The sequence below is a fragment of the Hemiscyllium ocellatum genome, chromosome 19 (assembly GCF_020745735.1).
Source record: "Hemiscyllium ocellatum isolate sHemOce1 chromosome 19, sHemOce1.pat.X.cur, whole genome shotgun sequence".
Lineage (NCBI taxonomy): Eukaryota > Metazoa > Chordata > Chondrichthyes > Orectolobiformes > Hemiscylliidae > Hemiscyllium > Hemiscyllium ocellatum.
Window position 1 is genome coordinate 74955167 of NC_083419.1, and position 12931 is coordinate 74968097.

General features: G+C 43.8%; 3 long non-coding RNA genes across 6 annotated transcripts in view; 1 reads left to right on the forward strand and 2 right to left on the reverse strand.

Annotated features, from left to right (window-relative positions):
• Positions 1-5851, reverse strand: part of LOC132824796 (uncharacterized) — a 57613-nt gene extending 51762 nt beyond the window's left edge. Inside the window, exons 1-2 of the long non-coding RNA XR_009645700.1 lie at positions 5728-5851; positions 4618-4736 (exon numbers count right to left, since the gene is read on the reverse strand). This is a non-coding gene — a long non-coding RNA (uncharacterized LOC132824796). The remainder of the gene's footprint in view (positions 1-4617; positions 4737-5727) is intronic.
• The window catches only part of LOC132824798 (uncharacterized), a 173199-nt gene that overhangs the window by 63230 nt on the left and 97038 nt on the right, over positions 1-12931 (reverse strand). The gene's annotated exons all lie outside the window — the stretch shown is intronic.
• The window catches only part of LOC132824797 (uncharacterized), a 35815-nt gene continuing 33539 nt past the window's right edge, over positions 10656-12931 (forward strand). For 2 of the 3 annotated variants that reach the window (XR_009645701.1, XR_009645702.1), the window contains exon 1: positions 10727-10874. This is a non-coding gene — a long non-coding RNA (uncharacterized LOC132824797). The other variant, XR_009645703.1, reaches the window with a different exon arrangement.

Genomic DNA, 12931 nt, shown 5'->3' on the forward strand with positions numbered 1-12931 from the left:
GGCAGGACCTTGGTGGACAAATCTCTGGATGTCTGAATATGTCAGCACAAGCAGACAGGGTGGGGAAGACACCTGAACTGAGAGCAGGAGGGGGACCCATATCCTGGTGGGGAGAGTTGCTGGAGCTGCTCGAGAGGATTTAAACTCATCTGGCAGGGATGTGGGACCCCAAACAGTCGTAAGGCCAGAAAGAAATTTGAGGTTGGTAAAGATGTTCAAGAGAGCAATATAAATAGACAAGACAGGCAAGAACATAGCAGGCAATGAGCGAAAATTGATGAATTATACTGCATTTATTTCAATGCAAAGGGCCGGACAGATAAGGCATATAAACCCAGAGCATGGATGGGAACATGGGACTGGGATGTTGTAGGTATTACAGAAATACAGCTGAGGGAGCGACAGGACCAGCAGCTCAATGTTCCAGGGGACAGATGCTGCCGGAAGGATAGAACAGGAGGCAAAAAAGGAGGAGAGCTGGTGGTTTTGATTGGGGGGAAAAAATCCCAGCAGTACCTAGAGCGAGTATTCATGCAGGATCGCCCAGTTAAGTGATATTGGTGAAACTGGGAAATAGAAATTGGTCATCAGTTTGCTACGGTCGTACTACAGCGATAGGCAATGGGAGATGGAGGAGCAAATATGTCAGGAGATCTCAGATATCTGTTCCAATATTAGGTTTGTAGCAGTCGGAGATTTTAATCTTTCCAGACCTGGACTGGGACTGCCGCAGTGTTGAGCATTTGGATGGGAGGAATTTGTTAAGCCTGTTCCAGAAACTCCCAGTCATTGCGATGGAAAATTGCGATGGAAAAGGAGAGGCCTGGTCCACAAGTTCAAGTTATACAATGGAGCAAGATAGTATTAGACAGGATTTTTTAAAATAGATATGGGGAGGATATTTGCAGGTAAAGGGAAGTCTGGCAGGAGGAATATCTTAAAACCAAGATAAAAGGAGCATTCAGCACCAGCATGTTCATGTTAGTGTGCAGCTCAATGCTGACAGAATTAGGATACATTGGCTGAGTTTCGAGGCTCTGGTCAAGAAAAAAAGGGGGCACATGTCAGATATAACTGGCTGACTCAAGGGAATCCCTTCAGGAGCATCGGGGCTGTAGAAATACACTTAGGATGGAAATCAGGAATGCAAAAAGGGAGCATGAGATAGCTTTGGCAGAGAAAGTTAAGGAGAATTGAAAGAGATTCTACAAGTGTATTAAGAGCAAAAGAAGAGCAAGGGACAAAACCAGTATCCTTAATGATCTATGAAGCCAACGGTGTGTGGAATTACAGGATGCAAAACAAATATTTCACTTTGGAACTTACTGTGGATAAAGACTAGGGCACTCAAAGGACTAAACAGTGTTTGTCCTGACTATTATTGGAACACTGTGCAATTCTGGTCTCAATGCCACAGGAAGGATGTTATGGAACATGAAAGGGTTCAGAAGAAACGAACAAGGATGTTGCCAGGGTTGGAGGGTTTGCGCTTCAGGGAAAAGCCTGAATAAGCTGGGGCTGTTTTCACTTGAACATGGGAGGCTGAGGAGTTACCTGATAAAGGTGTTTAAAATCATGATGGTCAGCGATAGGGTCAATCGACACGGTCTTTTCCCAAGGGCTGGAGGATTCTAAACCAACAGGGAATAGCTTTAAAGTGCAAGGGGCACATTTTAAAGGCACCTAAAGGACAACTGGTTCCTGCAGAGTGTATGGAATAAGCTGCCCGAGGAAATAGTGGAGGATGATAGAAATACATTTAAAAGGCATGTGGATGGGTGTATGAGTAGCAAGGGTTTAGAGGGATATTGGCAAAGTTCAGGCAAATGTGACTAGATACGTCATGCAGGAGTTGGTCCAAAGGATCTGTTTCCATGCTGTACATCTCTATGAGCCAATGTCTTGAAATGAGTCCACATTATCGAAGAGGAGGTGCTGGAAGTTTTAAAACACAAAGGTAGATAAATCCCCAGGACCTGATCAAATGTAGCTCAGGACATTGTGGGAAGCTGGTGAAGACATTGTAGGGCCCCTAGCAGAGATATTTGTACCATGTGCGATAGGCAGGTAGACTGGAAGGTGGAATTGTGGACAGTGAAGAAGGTTTTCTGAGATTACAAAAGGCATCCTGATGAAATGTGTGAATGGCTGAAAAACTGTAGATGGAGTTCAATCTGAATAAATGTGAGGGAATGTACTTGGTGCAACAAACACGGACAGGACTTATACAATTAATGGGAGGACCTTCGGTAGTGTTGTAGAACAGAGGGACATCGAGGTACAGGTACATATTTCTTTGAAGTTTGCAACATGGAGAGATAGGATGGTTAAAAAGGTGCTTGCCACACTTGCTTTCATTGCTCTGTCCTTTGGATTTAGGAGTTAGGAAGTCGCATTGAGATTATACAGACCATTGGTGAGTCCACTTCTGGAATGCTGTGTCCAACTCTGGTCGCCCAGTTAGAGGAAGGATACTATGAAGCTGGAGAGGGTTCAGAGGAGATTTACTGGGATGTGGCTGGTTATGGAAGTTTTCAGTTATAAAGAAAGGCTGGATAGGTTGGTATTTTTTCATTGAAACCTGAATGTTGACAGATGACCTCATAGAAGTTTATAAAATAATGAGGGGGATAGATAGAGTTAATGGGAGTTGTCTTTTCCCATGGACAGGGGAGTTTCAAGACAAGGCACTACATTCTTAAGTTGAGAGGAGAGACATTTAAATTAAAGAGGCGAGGGTCACATTGTTACACAGAGGATGGGATGCGTGTGGAATGAACTTCCCAAGGAAGGGGTGAATGTACGGAAAATTACAATGTTTAAAAGAGATTAGAATTAGGACAGGAATAGGAAAGGTTTGAAGGGATATGATCAAGGAACAAGCAGGTAGGACAAGATCAGTTTTAGAGTATGGTTAGCATTAACCAAACAATGCGGTCTGACTCTCTGACTATGATTACAATGTTGTATCATTAATTAAGAAAGGCTGCAAGAGGAAGCCAGGGAACTACAGACTGATGAGCCAGACATCAGGGTGGGTCAGTTGTTGGAGGTCATTCTGAGAGGTAGGACTTACATGCATTTGGAAAGATGTGGACTGAGTACGAACAGCCAGCATGGCTTTGTGCGTGGGAAAACATGTCTCACAAACTTGACTGGAGTTTGTTCAAGATGTGACCAAAAAGATAGATCATGGCAGAGCAACAGATGTTGTTTCTGGCTTCACCAAACCCTTGGTCAGGGTGTAGCATGATACATTGGTTAGTAAGGGTAGGTCACAAGTGATCAGGGAGAGCTAGCCAACTGGATACAAAATGGGATGACAGTGGGAGACAGAGGGTTGTTGTTCAGACTGGAGGCCTCTGACCAGTAGTGTGCTGTAAGGATTGGTGCTGGAATCACTGTTGTGCACCATTTACATACATAATTTGAGTGAAAATATAGGATTCTCTGGATACCAAGATTAGTGGAAAAGTGGGCAGGGGATATAGATATCGAAGGGGATGTTAATCAACTGGGCCAGTGGGCCAAGGAATGAAAGATGGAGTTTAATTCAGGTGTTGGATTTAGTTCAGACAAACCAGGGAGGACTAACACAGTTAATGTTCGGGCCCTAGACAGTGTTGTCGAACAGAGAGAGACCAAGGGGTGCAGTTACAGTGTTTCTTGGAAGAGACATCACAGGTGGACAGGGTGGGGAAAGCAGCATTTGGCACACTTGCCTACATTGGCCAGCGCATTGAGTACATGAGTTGGAGATATTAGTAACACTGTCATCAATAAGGCCACAGGTTGACCTTATGAAGGTTTATGAAACAATGTAGGGCCTAAGTAAGGTGAATAGCCAAGGGTAGGTGAGTCCAAAGCTAGAGGCATAAACGTGATGTGAGAGAGCAAGAATTTAAAGAGGGAGTTGAGGGGCAACATTTTCCACAGAGGATGGTGCATAGACGGAATGGACTGCCAGAGAAAATGGTAAAAATAAGTACAATTACAACATGGAAAAGACACTTGGGCAGGTACATGGAGAGGGGAAGGTTTGAAGGGAAATGGGCTAACTCATTCCGTTTAGGAAACCTCGAATAAAGAATCATGCAGCACATAAACAGACCAATGTCTTCGGTTGTTGGAGGAGGAGCCGATCGAGACAAGGCATGTTGTAGAGACTGACGCAAGTTACAGCGATATGGATGGGATCTGGACTGGACGTTTCAAATATGTCAAGAAATTGGTGAGAGGAGAGGACATGACAGAGATAGGAACTGTTATAGGTGTTAGAATGATTGAAGACACTGATCCAAAAGATGAGACATGGATACAGTGTTGGAGAGGGATTAGGGAACAGAAAGATCCCAGGAAGCATTCCCACCATCTCTTGCAGGCCTGCATTCCCCTCTGTTGTCCTGGTGCTCACCAAGACAGCACACGCCTGGATTGAAAACTGGGAACTCCCGATGCTGTCTCAGTACAATAAAACTTAAAGTAGGGGTGGTGATTGAGCCTGAGGTGTGTCTGTACTGTGCTCCCCCTCCAGCACTGTATCTATGTCATGTCCTGTTAGCTAATGTTTGGAGCCCTGTCACTGCTCTCTGCTCTGTGCACTGTGAATGATCTTACCTGGCGGCAGGATTTATTGAAGGCTCCTGAACTCCCTGACCTTTGTCACTCTCTGGCTGACTAACCATCGTCCCAACCAGCAGTTGGCAAGTCTACGGAGTCAGGAACTCCCTGAGTATCTGTAGAAGACACACAAATAGACAGAATGGGAAATTAGACTGATACTTGTGAGGGTTACACATGTAGAATGGCACTGAGCACACAGAGATCTGGAAAATCCCAGTCTCCATTCCGGGCCTGTACTGCCTCATCTCTCTGGAGTGGAAAATTCTGTTGGCTCAGGATCTGGAGTAGCTGCAAGAGTAAGAGACGTTGATAGAGGCAGCAATTAGACCCACACGGTGAGGGACCCCACATGGAGGGATACTGAGTGATATCACCAGGGTTCAGGATCAAACAATTGTACAAAAAGATAGGGTTTCGATTCATGTTGCACTGGGATGTGCAACCTGTGAGCAGGCGAAGTGAGAGCCTAGTGGTATTATTGTGAGGCAATTTATCCAAAAACTCAACAAATTTTCTCTGGACACCGGTTCAAATCCCACCATTGCAAATGATTGTATTTGAATTAAATACTTCAAAAAAGATATAATTAAAAACCTGTAAGTGAGTATTAAACAATTGCTCACGTTAAGAAAAATCCATCAGGTGCATCCCTGTCTTTAGTGAAGTAATCTAAGATGGGACTGGGGTATCACAGGTATTACAGAACAACAGCTGAGGGAGGGACAGGACAGGCAGCTCAATGCCCCAGGGGACAGATGCTGCAAGAAGGACAGAAGGGGAGCTGAGAGAGGAGGAGAGCTGCTGGTTGTGATTGGGGTGAAACATCACAGCAGGGACTGAGAGAGGAGATTCCTGCGGGACCGCCCAGTGACGCTGTGGTCATGGAATTCATCAGTAACAATGGGGCTTCCCTTTCCTCTGATTGTTCTACAGACCCCGATAGCCCCGCCCTCCTGCACCTTGACCTTCTCAAAATGGCGGCGCTTGGGTCCGCGCTCCCTCTTCCCTCAAACAAATGGCGGCCGTGACCCTGGGCCGCTGCCCTGATCAGAGACCGCCACCTCCTTCCCCGGGCCTGGAGGGACATTTTTCGGGATTATTAACCTTTATTCAGGATTTGTGAATTCTCTCCGCTCCTTTCTCCCAGCGAGGCTCCCACACCCCGGCTCTGAGCGCCGCTCTCTGAAGCCGATCGCAGCCGCTGCCGGAGAAAGCAGCTCCATGTCTATCTCTGTCCTGATCAATGTGACACTGCGCATGCTCTGCATGGAAACCAAACTGCGCATGTGCCTGAGGTTTATAGACAATGACCACCCTGGTACTTTTGCTCTTCCCCAGAATAATTTTGCTCATCCTCTCTTCCACTTCCCTAGAACTCTGTGGAGGCCTATAAAAAAACTCCAAGCAGTGTCACCTCTCCCCTTCTGTTTCTCACCTCAGCCCACACTACCTCAGGAGACAAGTCCTCATGAAAAGCTATCTCAGCCACCGTTATACTATCCTTGACTAACATGACTTGCATGAACCCATTGCAGAGCTTCAAACTCCATGAGGAACCTCCTCTGTCCTTAAGACCTTATACACTGCCTGCACTCCTCCATTTCCCCTTTGCATGTTCCCTTTCCAACCTGCCCCATCTGCATCACTCCACAATTGGAAGTGTCAAGGGCAGAAGTCTGTCAAATCGTCTCCCTAACCTATTCTATCCTCCTTTAAGACTTTTTTTTGAAATCATTCCGCTTAATCAATGTTTTGATCATCCATGAAGTACCTTAGGAGATTTACCATTGTGAAAGATTCCATACAATACGAGTAGTTGTTGTTTTTGCCGTACATTAGGAGAAACAGGAATGATGCATTCAAAATTCTACCAAGAAAGTCACTGATAGGTGCAGTGTATAGGCCACCAAATAATAACATCACATTGGGATGTGCAATAAACAAAGAAATAAATAATGCCTGTAAAAATGGTACGGTTATTATCATGGGTGATTTTAATGTACATGTATTTTGGTCAAACCAGCTTAGTCAGGGTAGCTATGAGGAGTTCATTAAGTGTATCTGTGATATTTTACTTGAAGAGTATGAAATGGATTTACAAGGGAGCAAGCTATCCAAGATCTGACCCTCTGCAATGAGACAGGAATAATTAGTGACCTCAGAGTTAGGGATCCTCTCGGAAGAAGTGATCACTGTATGGTTGAATTTAATAAATATGGAGAGTGTGAAGATAAAATATAATTTCTGGGTCCTGTGCTTGGACATGAGGAACTACAATAGAATGAAGGAGAACCTTGATAACGTAGACTGGAAACAAAGATTTTATGGTGGGACAGTTGATGAGCAGTGGAAGATTTTCAAAGACATTTTCCAAAGTCCTCAGCAAAGGTATATTCCAGTGAAATGGAAGGACTGTAAGAAAAGGTGTTCTCTACGATGGGTATCTAAGGAAAGTGATCAAATTGAAAGGCATACAAAGTGGCCAAAACCAGCATGAAACTAGAACTGGGAAAACTTTAAAGGTCAACAGAAAGCCACAGAAGAGCTACAAAGAAATGTAAGCTCGAACATGAGAAAAATAAACTAGCACAGACTATAAAGACAGATAGCAAATGTTTCTATAAACATAAATAATGAGAAAAGAGTGGCTAAAGTAAACGTTGGTCTTTTGGAAAAAGAGAAGCAGCATTTAGTTCCGGGACATCACAGTGGGGGATACTAATATCTTGCCAGTAATTAACAAAGACACAAAGGTAGGTGAGGATATGGAAACTATCATTATTACAGAACACCTAGTTTTGGACTGTTGGAGGTAATTGAGCTAATAATAGAAAATTCTCTTTTCCCTGACAGAATGTATCCCAGGAGAAATAGCAAATGCACTGGCAGTAATTTTCCAAAATTCACTGGACTTCATGGCAGTCTCAGCAGTTTGGAAAGCAGCAAAAGTGACGCCACTGTTTTAAAAAGGAGGTGGACAAAAGATGGGTAATTATACCTGTTATAAGTGTATTCTGTCTAGGTATTCTAAACCTCCGGAGAATAGTCCCTGACACTCGGCTAAATATTCTACACTAGGGCTATGGTTCAGATCAACCGAGTTCTGCCTCCACACTCTGCCGACCGCGGACTGTCCTTTAACCCTTGACTTCAAGGGAGACTGTCCACAAGGTCCCGTCCTAGGAGGCGAACTCCAAGCTGACAGCACCAGCCCTCATCCCCTCCGGCTACCGCTTTTCCCGTGGCAAATCGAAATGCTGCGAGACACACAAATGAGCAACGGATGTTTATTTCAAACTTGCAAGTTTGGGTGGCTTCCAAAAAAAAGCTTCGGAAAATCGCGACGGAAGATTTTACAGCACTGATATTTATACATTATTTTTACATGTAAAAACATTAATGACAATTCCATTGGTTAAAACATTTCACGCTTTTCTCTGCCAATTCTTTGATTAAATATTATTTTACAATTCCATTGGTTAAAACATTTCTCGCTTCTCTATCCCAGGCCTTGGTTATCTGTATGTTTCTAATATTTTAAGAGCTTCTATTGTATTATTGCCAAGGTTCCCTAGCTTCATAGCAGCCTAGTTTTAATTAACAGCTTACGTCAGTTTCATTCAAGGTTACAAACCGCCATGTTTTTGACATAACAGTTTCTCCCTGTTTCCAGGCTAACTTACATTCAGTCTCACAGTTCGCCCTTACTTATTAACCCTTAGTTAAACTGCAGAAATTACATCACCCATATCATACCCCAGACAGCTTCTTCTCTATAGTGGGAATGATGCTTTGATCTATTATCAAGGAAGATATAGCAGGGACTTGATAGAAATTGTCCCATTGGACAGATACAGCATGGGTTCATGAAGGGCAGGTCATGCTTGAAAAATCTTTTGGAATTCGATGAAAACATTTCAAGCAAGTTGGACAATGTGGACCCAGTGGATGCAGTGTACCTGGATTTCCAAAAGGCCTTCAAAAAGGTGCTGTGCAAGAGGCTGTTGCATAATATAAAGGTATATGGCATTAGGGGTATAGAACTCACTAGAACAAAGGACCCAATACCCAGCATGAGCCAAACTAACGTAGTCTACAAAATACCATGCAAGGACTGCACAAAAACACTATAAAGGACAAACAGGAAGACAGCTAACAATCCGCATCCATCTACATCAGCTAGCCACAAAACGACACGACCAGCTATCTCTAGTAGCCATACACTCAGACAACCAGCAACATGAATTTGACTGGGAAAACACCACTATCATAGGACTAGCCAGACAGAGAACAGCCAGAGAATTCCTAGAAGCATGGCATTCATCCCCAAACTCCATCAACAGACACATTGACCTGGACACCATATACAAACCACTACAGCTGAAACTGACACCGGAAACGGCAAGAACATCCATCAACAGACACATCGACCTGGACACCATATACAAACCACTGCAGCTGAAACTGACACCCGGAAGCGGCAAGAACAAACCAATATAAATACCGGAAGAAACATCAAAGCAGCGCTTCACACGAGACTCCAACAGCACTGATGATGTTCCCTAGCCAGGGAACGAAACGTTTGCAGCAAAAACTTCCAGCTCGGCAAGCAGAACCACAACAAAGGTATAGTATTAGCATGGATAGAAGATTGGTTGACTAACAGGAAGCAAAGTGTGGGAATAAATGCATATTATCCTGGCTGGCAATCAGTGACTAGTTGTGTGCCTCAGGGATCAGTGTTGGGACTGCGATTATTTAGAATTGATACAGATGATTTGGAGTTGGGGAGCACATTTAGGGTGTTAAAGTTTGCTTATGACACGATGATGAGTAGCAGGACAAAGTGTGCGCAGGACTGTGGAACTTTGCAGAGGAACATAGATACATTGAGTGAGTGGGCAATGGTCGGTCATATGGAATATAATGTTCATAAATGTAATGTCATACTGTTTGGTTGGAGTAACATTAAAAAGAGATTATTAATTGAATTTTAAAAAGTTGCATTTTTGCTCAGCAGAGGCACCTGAGTATCCTACTGCATGAGGGTTGGTCACCAGGTATAACGATCAATTCTGAAGGCAAATGCAATTTTGTCCTTCTATGCTAAAGGGATTATGCTTAAAAGCAGATGTTATGTTCCAGCTGTATTGGGTGCTGGTGAGGCCACACCTGGAATACTCCACGTAGTTTTTATCTCCTTAGTTGAGAAAGGATGTACTGGCACAAGAGGGGGTGCAGAGGAGATTAACTAGGTTGATTCCAGAGTTGAGGGGGTTGGCTTAACAGAGACGGAGTAGATTGGGATTATATTCATTGGAATTCAGAAGAATGGAAACATATAAAATAATGAATGAAATGGATAAAATAGAAGTAGAGAGGATGCTTCCACTGGCAGGTGAATCTAGGACAAGATGGCATCACCTCAAGATTAGAGGCAGCAAATTTAGGACTGAATTGAGAAGGAACTTCTTAACCTCAATGGAATTCATTGCCCAGGGAAGTAGTTGATGCTAGTTCAGTAAACGATTTTAAAGCTAATGTAGCTTTTTTAATAAAATAAATAATTAATTAAGGAATACGGTGAGAACATGGGTAAATGGTTCTGTGTCCACGAAATGATCAGCCATGATCTTATTGAATGGCAGAGCAAGCTCAAAGGGCAGGATGGCCTTCTCCTGTTCCTAGTTCTTATGTTATACATTCCTCCCTCACTCGTGACTTGGAGGTGCTGGTGTTGGATTAGGATGGACAAAATTAAAATTCACAGAACACCAGGTTATAGTCCAACAGGTTTATTTGGAAGCGCTAGCGCTGCTACTGCAGCATCAGGTGGTTGTGTGTTTTTAACTTTGTCCCTCATGTAACTTATGAACAGCAACAAAATCCACGAAGCAGTGCGCATGCTCCAGCCAACAATGGCCACAGGATGATTGATGTCAGCGGCGGACCAATGGAAGGACAGGGGCGGGGCTGGAGGACCTGGCTGGGCAGTTGTCCCTCCGACCAATCAGAGTGAATGAGAGGCGGGACTTGATTATACCACGTGACCATCGCGGACAGCGCGGCTGTGCGGGCGGAGAGCTGTCGGTAAGGAAAGGAATAAACAGCAGGAAGCGGGAGGGAAATGGTGTCGGTCTGGGCTGAGAGGTTTTACAAACATTTGGTGCACATCGGAAAATACAAATTTGAAACTTACAGTCTCGTTTTTGCAGTAAACGGGAAAATACCTCATCTCGCGATTGACTCGTGTAAGTGCCGCCATCTTTATTCGGGGCAATGATTCACTGGACACGTGCAGCCGCCATCTTTGTAGGGGGCAAAGTTCAGAGGGGAGTATGTGCAGCTCTCCCTGATAGAGAGTCATGGGGCAGGATTTACACAGAGCTCATTCACACACAGGGAAATGGATTTTTGTTTTTCTCAGGATTTGTTTCGTCATTGATGTACATGATTTGGATGTGAATAGAAGCGGTACAGTTAGTAAGTTTGCAGGTGACACCAAAATTGTTGGTATTGTGGTCAGTGATAAAGGTTGTCTCAGAATGCAATGGGATATTGATCAGATGGGCCAATGGGCTGGGGAGTGGCATATAGGGTTTAATTTAGATAAATGTGAGGTGCAGCATTTTAGAAAAGCAAATCCGAGCAGGACTCACACACTGAATTGTAAGGTCTTGGAGAGTCTTGCTGAACAAAGAGACCTTGGAATGTAGGTTCACAGCTCTTTGAAAGTAGAGTCACAGGTAGATAGGACAGTGAAGATGGCATTTGGTATGCATCCCTTTATTGGTCAGAGTGTTGAGTAAAGGAGTTGGACAGGACATTGGTTAGGCCACTTTTGGAATATTGTGTGCAATTCTGGTCTCCCTATTATCAGAAGGAGGCACTGAAACTTGAAAAGTTTGAGAATTGATTTCAAAGATGTTGCCAGGGTTGGAGGATTTGAGTTGCAGGGAGAGGCATAATAGGCTGTGGCCATTTTCCCTGGAGTGTGATGTTGAAGAGGTTTCTCTAATCTTGAGGGTCATGGATAGCGTAAATAGACAAGGTGTTTAGCCTGGGGTGGTAGAGCCCAGAACTAGAGGATATAGGTTTAGGGTGTGAGGGGGAAATTCAACAGTAGCCTAAAAATTGTAACATTTCAAAGGCATTTGAATAGGAAGGGTTCAGAGGGATGTCGGCCAAGTGCTGGCAAATGGGAATAATGAGGTTAGAATATCTGGTTGGCATAGAAGGGTTGTACTGAAGAGTCTGTTTCGGTGCTAGACATCTCTGACTGTGGGATCATAAAAGTGAACACTGCTCTGACTCACCTCTGAGCTCCTTGATGTCCACTTGTTCATTATCTAGCTTCCTCAGTCTGAGTGTATTTTTGCTTTGTTTAGTAATTTACTATTTTGTTCACAGACCTTTTCTGTAAATGAATTGTCCACTGCTGCCCGCGTCCTAACCATATTACAGATGAGGTAGTACTGGATGTCTTAAATCGTAGCAAGGTGGATAAATTCCTGGGACCTGTTAAGGTGTATCCCAGACATTTGTGGAAAGCTAGGAAAGTGATGGCAGTGCCCCTCCCTGAGATATTTATATCATCATTGGTGACAGGTGAGGTGCTGGAAGACATGTGCCATTATTTAAAAAGGTGGTAAAGAAAGGCCAGGGAACAAGAGAACAGTGAGCTTGAAGTCAGTGGCAGGCAAGTTGTTGGAAGGGATTCTGAGGGACAGGATTTATATGTATTGGGAAAGACGAGGAATGATTAGGGGTAGTTAACATGGCTTTGTGTGTGGGAAATTATTTCTCTCTCTAACTTGATTGAGTTTTTTTGAAGACCTGACAAAGATGAAGGCAGACTGTGGACGTTGTCTATATGGACACTGAATGATGTTCCACAAAGCAGACTGGTTAGCAAGGTTAGATAACATAAAATGTTGGGAGAACTAGCCATTTGGATACAAAACTGACTTGAAGGTAGGAGGCAGAGGGTGGTGAAAGAGGGTTGCTTTGTGGGCTGGAGGCCTGTGACCAGCAGTGTGCTGCAGGAATGGACATTGGGTCCTTAAATAATTGACTTGGATGTGAATATGAGATATAGTCAATGGGTTTACAGAAGACACCAAAATTGGAGGTGTAGTGGACAGTGAAGAAGGTTAGTTCTGAATGCAACAGGATCTTGATCAGATGGGCCATTGGGGCGAGGAATGGCAGACTGTGAGTTCAATTTAGACAAAAGTAAGCTGTTCGATTTTGGAAAGGCAAATCAGGGCAGGACTTAGACATTTAATGGTAAAGTCCTTGGGAATGT